At 45.0% G+C, this 14152-nt stretch overlaps 1 long non-coding RNA gene across 1 annotated transcript; it reads right to left on the bottom strand.

The window, feature by feature from the left end:
* Window positions 1-11014: 11014 nt before the first annotated feature.
* On the bottom strand, window positions 11015-14101 carry LOC310833772. The gene is made up of 2 exons (XR_014558918.1): window positions 13980-14101; window positions 11015-11382 (listed from the first exon to the last, which is right to left on the bottom strand). It is a non-coding gene; the product is annotated as an uncharacterized lncRNA (long non-coding RNA).
* Window positions 14102-14152: the final 51 nt, after the last annotated feature.

The following is a 14152-nucleotide window of genomic DNA, read 5'->3' as shown; positions in this document are numbered from 1 at the left end:
ATCAAATAACGGCATGAAGATTTCAAATAAATAATCCCCAATTAAATCCTATCACAAGAGAAAAAGAAAAAAGGATGGCAGGCACCAGATTTCACTCCGCTCTCCCCCCCACCCCACCCCTCTGGTACAATGTAGTGATAACTGACAAATAAAACTTAATGCCACATTATCATGATGCAAATAAAATTGTACTGTATTCTTATATAAATGTCAAGGTTGTGATTGTAGCTCTGTATATCATTTCTCCGCCACTAGCTGGCACCCTAGCTTTAGAAATGCCATACACTTCCTTGAATCCGTATTTGGATTTTACTAATTGGGAAGCAAGAGACAGTGTTTTGTGGAGGCAACAGACAGTCAAGAAAACATCTGGGGTGAAACAAGCTGAAAGTTTATATTCGTGGGGTTGACTGCTAAGCAAAGGGGCCTAGTGTCTAATGGGCCGTGTTCATTAATCAAAATCCAAGTGTTCTGAAAAATATTAGGACTAAATCCTTGGTGAATCAGGAAGTCGTGCATATAGCAACCAGGGAACGTAGACAATACTGATATGGAATCAAATTATTACTATCACAAATTATACACAGACAGTGAATGTTTTATATTTACTGAAAGGGGGGGGGGGGAATGCTCCAGTGTGCCAGCTGATTTAACAAACATATTCTCTCTCTCTCTCTCTCTCTCTCTCTCTCTCTCTCTCTCTCTCTCTCTGTGTGTGTGTGTGTGATAGATTTTGCTCTGCTAATTGCTACCTGGCTACCTTTGTTCCCTGGAGCCCAGGTGACAGCTGCCCCAAGAGGCTATTCTGTTGCTCTTCTTTCCCCCAGGCTACATTTTGTTGCCATCAACCGGCTCTGGTAGGATTGCACAACTGTGCTTCCCAATGCTTGTTCCAGAACCTTCTCTAAAGCACAAGCCATGTAGGGTTCAGAGAAATCAGCCAGAGCGAGGACATCGTTCGGCCATTCCCTTAAAAGAGTCATCAACAAAATAGATCCAAATCATGACAAATTGCACGTTGATCATGTTGGGACAATGAAAGCAGAAGAAGTGACACCAACTGGCCCGAAATTCCACTGAAACAAAACTGTCGTGCATTTAAGGGCAAAATCACTCCGTCCTGTGTGGCAACGTCAAGATTTCTGCATTGTGTTGTAAGGACAGCAATACACCTTGAGATGCTCTTTTGGTACCTAGGAGTTATTTATTAATCTAAAAACTTTTGGTAGAATGTTCCAAAGCAGAATTAAAAACTTATTTTGGTCACCATGCAATATAAACAACATACATTGAAATAATACTTGCTTTTTCTCATATTGCCTATGTCTACAGCCACTAATTAGTGCATAAAGATATTGAGTTGGATCCAGACCTCCTCTCAAATTTGGAAAAAGCTGCTTTCTTTCTTCTTTTTCAAGTTAGCTTCCTTCGCAGTTTGGCTTTGACCTGTCAGCTGCATAGAGAACTGCTGGCCCTAAAAAGGTTGCTTGAGATACAAGTGTGGGGCTCTCTGTTTTTCCTTTGCTTCAGTTCAGATTCCAGGCACTGTACCCATTTTGTTTCCAATACAAACTGCCCATTTAATTGCACTGTGAGTTTTACGATGTGTGCCCCAGGCAGCATTCTTTATAGGAAGTGCCTCTGTGTTTATATAGACATGCGGGGTGTGCTCACACAAAGCAAAGACAGAAAAATATTCCTTGAAGAGTGATAAGTTTTTTCACAGCTATATCATTTCAGAAATGTTGATAGGCCAGAGGGGCAGAGGTGTTGTCGTGTTTTTGTTTCAATCGGTACCTCAGGTTAAGAACTGGATTCGTTCCGGAGATCCGTTTTTAACCTGAAACTGTTCTTAACCTGAGGTACCACTTTAGCTAATGGGGCCTCCCGCTGCCGATTTCTGTTCTCATCCTGAGGTAAAGTTCTTAACCCGAGGTACTATTTCTGGGTTAGCGGAGTCTGTAACCTGAAGCGTTTGTAACCTGAAGCGTCTGTAACCCGAGGTACCACTGTAGCTCAGTTGGTTAGAGCGTGGCGCTGATAACGCCAAGGTTGAAGGTTTGATCCCCGTATGGGACAACGGCATATTCCTGCATTGCAGGGGGTTGGACTAGATGATCCTCAGGGTCCCTTCCAACTCGACAATCCTACGATTCTAATGTCAACACAGGGTTTCCCCCCCTTTAGGCTCCTTGAGTTCCCCTTCCCTCCTTTCGTACTACAAATGTGTACACAGTGCCAACTTAAAAGGCTGGTGGGCTGTTCTTCTACTCAATTTGGATTGAAGCTTGGAGGGGGGGCGGGACGTGCATTGAAACACAGGATTTCCTAATAAAGAATGGGGAAAATCTATAAATTACCTTGGAGACCACTGTAAACAGTTGAGCTCTTTAGCAGGATTTAAATAACACTTGTAATGTAACAAGAACTAGGAGTAAATGGGATATTTTTAAAAAGTTGTTGTTGTTGTTTAGTCGTTTAGTCTTGTCCGACTCTTCATGACCCCATGGACCAGAGCATGCCAGGCACTCCTGTCTACCACTGCCTCCTGCAGTTTGGTCAAACTCATGTTGGTAGCTTCGAGAACACTGTCCAACCATCTCATCCTCTATCGTCCCGTTCTCCTTGTGCAGTTTGGTCAAGTTCATGTTGGTAGCTTCGAGAACACTGTCCAACCATCTCATCCTCTGTCGTCCCCTTCTCCTTGTGTCCTCAATCTTTCCCAACATCAGGGTCTTTTCCAGGGAGTCTTCTCTTCTCATGAAGTGGCCAAAGTATTGGAGCCTCAGCTTCACAATCTGTCCTTCCAGGGCTGATTTCCTTAAGAATGTATAGGTTTGATCTTCTTGTAGTCCATGGGACTCTCAAGAGTCTCCTCCAGCACCATAATTCAAAAGCATCAATTCTTTGGCGATCAGCCTTCTTTATGGTCCAGCTCTCACTTCCATACATCACTACTGGGAAAACCATAGTTTTTACTATACGGACGTTTGTTGGCAAGGCGATGTGTCTGCTTTTTAAGATGCTGGCTAGGTTTGTCATTGCTTTTCTCCCAAGAAGCAGGCGTCTTTTGATTTTGTGGCTGCTGTCACCATCTGCAGTGATCATGGAGCCCAAGAAAGTAAAATCTCTCACTGCCTCCATTTCTTCTCCTTCTATTTGCTAGGAGGTGATGGGCCCAGTGGCCATGATTGGAGTGACTTAAAATATGCAGTGGAAAAGGATTAGTGACGGAACCCATGGAGGGGTGGGGAAAAGTCCAGAGATTCAGTTGATTCTTTGTTTGTTTATCTTTTTATTATTGATGATTTTGAATGCAAATTTTAATTTGTAAAACTAAATAAATTTTTATTTTAAAAAAAACACCTCTGGAGAACTGCCACTAGTCGTTATCAATAGGACTGGACTAAATTAGGGTTGCCATATTTCAGAAACTGAAAATCCAGGCACAAAAGTTGTTGAGCTTTTTCTTTTTACAATTTGCCAGAAAAATCTACACTTCTGACATGGGTTGCCATACACCCAGGTTTTCCCAGACAGTTCCTGAAATTCCGCCTGGATTCTATTTCCGGCGGACGAATCCCGGCTATGTCTGGGGAATTTTGGGCGCATGTCAGCCCTAGTTAAATGAACCACCATGGCTCTGATTCCATTTAAGGCAGCTGCCTGTGTTCTTAAGCCTAGGAGGCTTTGAGTAGATTCAATATCAGGAAATACTGGTGGTGCTAGAGGTCACCCTAATCTGAATTAAAGGACTGAGCGTGAGCCCGGGTAGGAGGAGCGTGTTCCATCTGGACTTCATTCAGTGCTAAAGTTCCAGTGATGCTGATAAACCTCAACAAAGGGGTGAGAAGACAGGAGACTCCTGAGTACACAGGAGAGGATGGTGACGAGTTCTGGTCTGATGCCACATCTCACAGCAGCATCACAAATAGCTCAAAGGGAGCATCTGATTGGCCACTGTGTGAGAACAGGATTCTGGACTAGCTGAGTCACTGGAGAGATCCAGTGTGGTGTAGTGGTTAAGAGCGGTGGACTTGTAATCTGGTGAACCGGGTTTGCGTCTCCGCTCCTCCACATGCAGCTGCTGGGTGACCTTGGGCTAGCCACACTTCTTTGAAGTCTCTCAGCCCCACTCACTTCACAGAGTGTTTGTTGTGGGGGAGGGAGGGAAAGGAGATTGTTAGCCGCTTTGAGACTCCTTAAGGGGAGTGATAAAGCGGGATATCAAATCCAAACTCCTCCTCCTCCTCCTCCTCTTCTTCTTCTTCTTCTTCTGTTCTGGCATTTTTAGCTTGCTCCAAACAAAAGTTGTGCAAGGCTGCGCATGGAACAGTTGTGGGTTGTTTCTTCTGCCAAGGAACCCGAGCTGAACTTTTCAGGGCAACAGATAAGAACTCATTCATTAACTAGCTACTTGCTTGATCCTGCCTTTCTTCATCAAGTGGCCATTACATGTCAGGTAAAAGGTAAAGGTAAAGGACGCCTAGGCAGTTAAGTCCAGTCAAAGGTGACTGTGGGGTTGTGGCGCTCATCTTGCTTTCAGGCCGAGGGAGCCGGCGTTTGCCCACAGACAGCATTCCGGGTCATGTGGCCAGCATGAACTAAGAACTAAGCTTCTGGCGTCACCCCTCGCATGCGCAGATTCAAACCGCCGACCTTTGGATCGGCAAGCCCAAGAGGCTCAGTGGTTTAGACCACAGTGCCATCCGCATCAATGTCTCCTCTTAAAGCTATAAGGCTCACGCAATATTCAGAGTTAAAACCACAGTGTATCAATTGCATTAGCCTTGCAGTTCAGCTCTCCTACAGAAAGGCAAATTAAAATGAACTTCCCAAAATGGAAAACAATTTTTTTTAATGGAAAAAAACCCACCTTTGTTTTGCTTCCTGCTTTGCAGCTCCCATTGGCGGTGTCGGACTTTGGGCTTTAAAATTTCAGTGGCGCCCTGTGTGACACCCAAACTCAGACCCCCACCCTGCCTCTCACCTTCATTGTTACAGCACCCTCTTGGCTTGACGCCTAGTGCAGGCAAACCAATCACGCTCCCCTAAATCCACCTCTGTTGTTGATGGAGCAATGCCAGCAGTCAGCGTTCAACTTTATTCACTGGTGCAATTGGCAAACACGGTTGAGGATCAATTGGTTGAACTCATTGTTAATGAAGGGTTATGGCTCTGTTTGCTTGTAAAACAAGCAAGGCAAGTCCATTTTCCTGTGCCTGGCAGCAACCATCAGAGGCATTGACCTGCTGGGCGGGATACAATGAGCTTCTGCTTTCCCACTCTGCCAAACCAGAATTATTGCATCAGTGACCTGGACTTCTGCTCTCAACTCAGGGTTTGTCCACACTTCCACTTGTTCTGTGCCTAGAAAGCACGGGGCTGAGTGGTTTTCTGCTTAAACTATGATTTCTTGGCAAGTGTCCAAGTGGTTTTGCCTCTGCTCCACTGCTTTCTCCTGGAAAACGTCAATCCAGAGAAAACCCAGCAGACGTTTGCTCCAATTCAGCAGTCAATTGGGGGGGAGGGTTCCAGAGGAAAGCAGAAGTGTGGATGGGTTCTCAAGCAGGGTGATGCTCATTGGAACTGATAGGATGGGAGGCAGGGAGCCCAACAGTAGGTGGCGCCAGAGCCAATGATAGACAGCGCCAGCTAACTCTAGCTTTGTCTCCAAGCTACTCCCAACAGTGTGACAACACTGAGACTAAGGAGGAGGGAGCTGACAGGCTGTGCTGTCCCATGAGCTGTTTGTAAGAAATGGAGCAGGCAGGTGGGGCGGGGCTGAGCGAGGGCAGACTGGGGTTTGGGGGGCAGTGCCCCATTTGTCCCAATGCATCAGGCCCCATTTACTCCAACTGATGTAGCTGGAGAGAGATGATACTTTTAAAGAGAGCTGGAGGAAATTTGAGAGGGTCTTCACTTTGCATGGGGGGCCCACAGGTTTCTTTTGCCCCGCTGTTACTTCTAGCCCTTTCCTGAAATACCAAATATCCAATAAACTTTAGTAGAAGGGAACATAGGGTGAATGTACACACTGTGCATGACAATCCTTCTTTCAAACCGCTTTCAAGACACAGGGTGAGGGGAAAATGGGTTGGATCCACAGGTGGAAGTGGTTTTTACTCAGCAGAAGCACCTATGAAGGTGAGAAAGGAGGAGAGACCATTTCCACCAATTCCCAATGCTCCCTACAGACATCTGCTCCTCACCTGCTGTTCTAGTGAGATCTCCAACCTTTTGGAGTAGATTTTCAGGGGATGCAGGAGTCTGCAGTAGGAGGGGAGAATTAGCAAAATAAATAAATATATCCTTTCCATATATATGTGGAATCCAAGAGTCCCCCATTCTGCTCACAGATCTCTCAGCCCTTTTGACTATTTTCTGCCCCCTGCGTTCACTTCTCAACAGTGCTATATTGCAACACAGCTGGGCCCTGTGAGTCACACACCTAACTCCTGAAGCAATTGCTGGTGAGTATTAAGCCCCTAAAATAATAATAATAATAATTGGCTGCTGAGTTGGTGGTTTTTACAAAACCTCCTCCCCCACCACATTGCAGAGCTCCGGTGAGGGCAGCATGGGGAAAGTTGCCTCTTGTTATTCAGGGATCATTTCCCAAGGAGCAGTAGGTTGCATCTCACAATTATGGGCAGTCAAAGGTGACTATGGGGTTGTGGCGCTCATCTCGCTTTTCAGGCCGAGGGAGCCGGCATTTGTCCACAGACAGTTTTTCTGGGTCATGTGACCAGCATGACTAAACTGCTTCCGGCACAGCTGGACACCGTGACAAGTGCCAGAGTGCACAGAAACAATGTTTACCTTCCCTCAGCAGTGGTACCTATTTATTTATTTCCACTATCTGCACATCACAGCACTGTGGTATGGCATGGGACTCTCTGAAATCCTGTCCCTTCAACAATTCAGAGTGCTGTGCATGAGAGAAATTGATTGAGAATGCGCTCTGTGTGAGAGAGCGAGTGCTGTATGATAGGTCAATTTTTGGTGGGGAATTTATGTTGGCACAAGTGCATATGCCTACGTAAAAGGTAAAGGACCCCTGGACAGTTAAGTCCAGTCAAAGGCGACTGTGGGGTTGCGGCACTCATCTCACTTTCAGGCCGAAGCAGCTGGCGTTTGTCCACAGACAGCTTTCTGGGTCATGTGGCCAGCATGACTAAACTGATTCTGTTGCAACAGGACGTCGTGACGGAAACCAGAGCGCACGGAAATGCCATTTACCTTCCCGCTGCAGCAATACCTACTTATCTACTTGCACTGGTATGCTTTCGAACTGCTAAGAGCTGGGACAGAACGACGGAAGCACACCACCATCGAGAGGATTCAAACTGCTGACCTTCTGATCAGCAAGCCCAAGAACTCTGTGGTTTAGATCACAGTGCCATCCACGTCCCCATGTACTAAGTGGACTTGTGCTGGTATGCATCAGCCTCTGGCTGACCACCAAAGTGACTCTCGGACCCCAAAAGGCTAGCCTTCAACAAAGGATCAACCTTCATTACAGATCTGTAGTTTGAATCAAGCAAAGCTTACCTTGAACCTGAACTTTTCAGGGGTATTTTCACTTTCTCCAAGATCGCTTCCAACTCAAACACTATCTGCTTGCAATGGAACTCTTTATCCTGGGTTTCCCCATGTTCGGCAGACACTTTTGAGAGGTTTCCTTTGGTAGGGGACCACTACGTTTGACAGTACTTCAACAAGGATTGTCATGCCAGTCAAAGGACACAATTCAGCCATGGTTTCAGTTCCATCTAAAACAGCCAATGCTTTTAGTCCCATTGATTTCAGTGGGAGAGTCCAAGGTTGGCTGGGTCATCATGACCCATATTGAAATACATATTTGATATTCAGTATGTTTTCTACACTTAAAAACTCTCATCACTGCATGGCACCTGAATTACAAGCGTATTTTGATTGTTTTGCTTAACTTCATATGTTTAAGAACATGTAGAAAACTATTCCACAGCTTCAGTTGCTCAACCTTTTCCTTCCCAAACAAAAGAATCTATTTTAACTATTTCTTCTGGCTAAAGTTGATCTGCACTTGTTAACCTCAAAAGGTGAATGTTACCTCTATAAGGCAGCACCAATCTGAAGGCGATTTCAGCTCCATGAAAGCACATCTAAAAATTAATCATTCAGGTATTATTCCATTTTGTGTGTGATACAGTTGACCTTAACTTAGATGTTTGTTTGTGTAAACTGCTTATATTACTATCCTCCTTATTAGTGTAAGAATATGATTAATCATACGGTCTATGAAAGCAGGAGAACTCAAATCATGTGTGTCCTGAAGGCAGGAAATGTCATCAGGTTATATATTGCCATAAATATTTGTAGTACTCAGCAGTTTCCAACTGCGCCTGTTGCAATGTGACCTACGATATTAAGCACTCGGGTGTGCATTACTGAGCAGAAACATGAATGTATCAATGACACACCAGTGAATATCCCTTTTAACATGCACATCACTGATCAGACTACTGTCAGTGTCTGTATTTAATGAATTCAGCTCTTGACAGAAGTGCTTCTCATTTACTCCTACAATGGTATTATGTTTTATGCTTAAATTCTCTCTTCTCATTTGACACACTCTCGAGCAGAGCTCAACTATTTGGGGTGAGGTCTGTGTGAGGCATGTCACACGTTAGTGGCAAATGGGCCATTAATTTGAGTATTATATTTTTACCCCTGGAGGATTACTGAGGCCTTTTTTTAAGTATTTATAATTTTGTTCCATTGCGCCTCATTTTACCTGATTTAATATTTGATTATTTGATTTGTGTTGGGCATCCCTTAGAGGACTAGGAAACTAATCCATGCAAATAATAATCACAATGCTTTCAGTTAAACAGTGGTGAGAACAAATTGTTTGTCAGCACAGCGGTAAGTCCTCTTAATTCTCTTCCAGCCCCACCAGCAACAAACAGTGATTGTTGAGACCCTATGGCAGCATGGGGTGATGGTTAGAACAGTCTTCTCCAGCTTAGTCCCCGCCAGATATTTAAGACTACATCTTCCATCTGCCCCAACCAGCATGGTGAATAGTCAGGGATGATAGTTCAGTCCAAAACACCTGGAGGTCACCAGACAAAGGAAGGCTAGATCTGAGTGTTGGACAGAAGAGACCTGGGTTCAAATCCCCACCCAGTCATGAAGTCCACTGGGTGTCCATAGACCAGTCACTATCTATCTCAGCCTAGCTAACTTCATAGGTTGCTGTGAGGATGGGGATATCACCTGAAGTTCTTTGGAGGAATGGCTGTATGTGTGATCATGGAGGAAGATATGGTGCATGAAATATATCTGAACATGACTTTTCAGTTATGCTTCCTACATCTAACAGGCTTACTGACTCTCTTATTTGATTTAGAACTGTATATCTATCATCCAAGTCGTGCTGGACATAGATATGAACAGGTTTTCCCCAACATCTAGGTGTATAATATATATTGACCAGATACTGGATAATGTAGTTCTATATTTTCAGTTTGCTTTTCCAGCAGGGCAGGCTGAACATCTCTTCTTCCAATCTTTTTCTGCAAGTATATTTTTGAAGTGGTTGCAATGAGTCTCGTTGTGCCCTCAAAAAATAGGTGGGCTAATTGGGCTACTTTTTGAACTGAATATGCACAACTTTGTCTTGAATACCAGTTTGTGTTCAAGGGAGACATAGCGTGCTAAACATAAACCCATTCTGTGGGTGAAGAGTTTGTGTCACCAGCACTCAGAATGGTAGGGTAAATGCCTTGGAAGCATCAATCAAAGTTGATGCCAGGACTGCAATGTTCTAATTTTAAGGGTCCGTGTTTTTAAGGGCCAGCACTGCAACTACCATTGCCTCCTCTGAAATGCCTTGCTAGATCAGGGTGCGGTGCTGGCTTGGTTATGGTAGCTGAGCTGCCTTTTATTCCCCCCCCCCCAAAAAAAGGGTGCAGAGCTGAGCCCCCCCCCCAAGCTAGGAGGCTATAGGACACATTTCCTCTGCTGCCAGCCACCCCATCAAAGAGCAAGCTCATGGATGTGGGGAGCTGCCTATGAGAAGGGTACTGTGTTGGAGAAAGCAGCTTGCCTGAGACTCCCTCAAACCTGCCCTGTAGGGATTATCATCATTGTAGTCATGGACCAAAATTTCTGAAGGCTCTCACAGGGCTCTCGCTGCTTGCACACTTCAGCAGCTTATATAGTGCAGGGAGCTGTGATGTCAGTATCTGGTAGGATGTGCAGTGGGCTGATGTGATGTGATGTTTTCTTGTCCCTATGTGCAGATTAACTCAATCTATACATTGTTAACATGGGCAAGCATCGTCTTTTCAGTGATTTGTGTGTGCCGATGGTATTGCCATGGATACTCAGGAAGCAGCTGTTAGGGCTGCTACGCTCTCTTGTTTTGTGTTTCTGTCATTTTCTTCTCCTCCGCTTTCCTGCTCAGTGAAAGCCAGCCATCACCATGGCAGAACTCGAAAGCTGCCTGTCTAGTCCTACTGGACTGGCATAAATCATAGTACGCCGGTTTAAAGGGGCTATATAGCTTGCAATTGTATAATTTGACCAAAGAATTAGCTCTGTTTACAAATAATCATTGCTGGTTGTTCGATGAATGCCTGCCAGTGTGCTTAAGAAATTGCTGGGGCTAATAGAAAAAGTGATATTTGTTCTGTTTAGAAGCCAGAAAATGGCAACTCAGACCAACAACATATATTTAAATTCAGCCTGCGAGAGTTGGCTGTTATTGGCTGAACACAGACCCCATGGTGTTTGCTAGCAACCACTCCCACAATCAGATCTGCATTGCAGTCATGGAAGGAAAATGATCTATTTTTTTTCTACCTTGCTCATCAGGGGTTCTAAGAAGCAAGCCAGAAAGGACACATTCACATCTCTCTAGTTTTGATCTTCAGAGCAAATAATTTAAAAATTAAATATGCATCAAATAATGCAGCTATGTCTCATTAAAATTCTCAAATTAATAATCACAGGATACCTTACATTCACATTGCAGATTTATTCATCAAACAAAGGGACCTCAAAGGGAAAGAGTGACTGTAGAATTAGAAGTCATTATCAGAAAGAGCAACAAACTGAATTAGTTATCCTTAAATAAAATATGGAAACATCTCAACTCCTTCCATTCTCTGCTTCCTCTGGCCAAACAGAGATGGATATTTTATGGTCCTAAAATTTCTTCCGTCTGTAACTGAGTGCACAGGATGGGTTGAACCAAATCACAACAGCAAAACAAACAAAACAGAAAACAAAATAAACACACCATCCTGCATACTGATGTTCTGGTTATGTTTTGACAGCTCAAATATTTGGAATTTAATGTCTTGTCTCCTTGCCTTCACTTACATATATCTGAAAATTAAAACACAGTTATGAGAAAAGAGAAGCAATCTCATTTATATTTGCTAATCTTGCATATTATTGAAGAATTACAAGCAACCACATCAGGTTTTTTGCAGGCACACATGTCATGTGTGAAATTACTGCAATGCAATTGCTGCACATGCAACCATCATTTATTAGTTTCCTTTTTAAGATATTTACATACTGCCCTTCACTATATTTACAAACAAGAAAAAAACAACTACATAATAAACAAAAGCATTAACATCATTCTCACAAGTTACATAACTTAAAGCATAACTTAAAAACACCGTTAAAATGGCTTAACCTATTAGCCACTAAAAGCCTGGTGGAAAAGGTGGGATTTCAACAGGCATATGAAAGAACAGAGTTGTGGGAAGGTAATTCCAAAGATGCGAAACCAGCACTGAAAAAGACCTTCCACAGGTCGCTGCACTCGACAGGTCCTTTAATACAAGAATCACTAGGAAAGTCTCTTCCACTGATTTTAGTACTGTATGTGGGCAGGTGGATATAGGAGAAAGTGTTTTCTCAGATATTTGGGATCCAGCCCATTCAGGGCTTTAGATATCAACTTAAGTCCTTCAGTTAGACCCAGAGGATAGCTGGCAACCAGTTGCTTCTGTCTGAGAATGGGTGTTCTATACACAACAACCCCGCTACTCGTATCAATATTCTTGCCACCGCATTCTGCATTAGTTGCAAATTCTGGAGAGCCTTCAAGCATTGGAATATCCATAGAAAATGTATTATAAAAGTCCATTCTGGAGGTTATCAGGGTGTGGATAACTGTAGTCAGACTACTCCTGCCCAGAGAAAGCTGTAGCTGATGGACCAACCTAAGCAGCTGCTGAGGTCGCCTTAGCTTCAAGTGACAATGATCGCTCTAGATTGAACTCCCAATTCACACCCTTGCTCTTCAGTAAGTGCAATACCATCCAGAACATGTTGTCTGACCAAATCCCAGACATGGTAACCCCCGAAGCACAGAGCTTTACAAAGAAGGAAGCTCCACCCAAATCATTTTTTTAAATTAATTATCATATTTGCATACTGTCCTTTATCTGAAGATCACAGGGTGATTCACCACATAAAAATATGTTGAATTGGACTAGATGAAACACATTTGAGCCCTTTTTTTGCTTTTGCCATTTTTGCCACGTCAGTACAAATGAGAATTCAAATGGAATTGTTACTGTGCATGAAAGCCAATGCAGATTTAGATGGAGGTTCCACTCACAAGGTGTCACCAGGGCCGTCTTACCCATAGGCAGTAGGGGTGCGGGGCACCCGGGCGCCGGGCTCTCAGGGGCGCCAGGCCGAGAGTCCGGGGCCCGAGAGTTGAGTCTGGGGAAGAGCCCACCTGTCAGTTGGGCTCTCCTGCTGCGGGTGGCTCTGCGTCACGAGATCGAGGGCGACCAAGCCAGTGAGATGCTGAGGCGGCCGGCCAGCTTCGCCCTCCTGCATGCCTGGGACTGGACAACCAGGACGGGGGCGAACCAGGTGGATCTTTGCACCCCAGCACTGCATATGCTTAAGACAGCCCTGGGTGTCACAAGACCTTTGGGACAACCATGCTTGTTTAGCTATGGGATTTGAAGTGTTTGTGTTCCTACCTCTCCACGCTAACAACCCTTACGAGAATTAGATCAAAGCTACAAAGTATTATGCATGGAGATTGGGGAAAAATTATCTATTTTGAGAGAATATGAATTGGATGATACATTTTAACGCCATGTAATTTTGTACATGGGCATAGCCAGGATTTTTGTTTGTGGGGAGCAGGCTATTGTTAAGGGGAGACAGAACCTCATTTGTATTGATTTAGGGGAGGCAGCTCCACACCCACAGCTACGCCCCTTGATTTTGTACACGTCGAAATTGTGGGTTTTTTGGGTATAAAGTTTACAGGTTTCTAGTCCAGACAGCATTGCAGAGGAACCGGCCAGGCCCAACGACTCAGGAGGGCCCCCCCCCCCGGCCAGCTGAAGCACCCCAAGGAGATGGTAGCATCTCTTGGGTGGTGGGAGACCCTCCTCCGCGCTGCAACCGCCTGCCCTCTCCTCAAGACAACTCCGGGGCAAAAGCGGCGCAACAAAGCAGCTGCTGCTGCTCGCGTGCCCACGAAAACAGGCGAATTAGCGGCTGCAAAACACTTGCAAGTAAACAGCTGCCGCTGCTTCGAATTGGTACTCTGGGAGGCGCCATGGCTGGTTCTCCAACGCAGCCCAGAGCAGCGCGGGGGGGGGGGGGGAATGGAAGCAGCGGCGGCCTCTTGCTCAGCTGCGCTTATTTTGTATTATACTGTTCTCGAAGCTACTAACATGAGTTTGACCAAACTGCGGGAGGCAGTGGAAGGCAGGAGTGCCTGGCGTGCTCTGGCCCATGGGGTCACGAAGAGTCGGACACGACTAAACAACTACAACCATTATATTATGATGTTATTTGTGGGGAGCCATCGGGGACGCACGAAGCGGCAGCTCCGACTCGGTTGAGCAACCTTCCTCCTCTCTTTAAACTGTATTAATAAAGGTGTGTGGGTTTTCTGTGTTACAAAAGCGCATCCATCGCCTCTATTTTCAGACCTTTCTACAGATCAGTTATATATTCGAAGTGGGTGGCATTAATGCAGCGTCCCCGTCCCCGCTTCAGACTACAACTCCCATCATCCCTGGCCGCTGGGCCAAATCTGGCGGGAACGGGCGAGTTCAACAACAACTGGCGCCCCCACCGCGAGGCTCCTGCGTCCCTGAGGTAA

This window comes from Podarcis gaigeae (assembly GCF_964106915.1).
Source record: "Podarcis gaigeae genome assembly, chromosome: 1".
Lineage (NCBI taxonomy): Eukaryota > Metazoa > Chordata > Lepidosauria > Squamata > Lacertidae > Podarcis > Podarcis gaigeae.
Note: the sequence above shows the minus strand (reverse complement) of the source record. Positions and strands in the feature narration are given on the sequence as shown.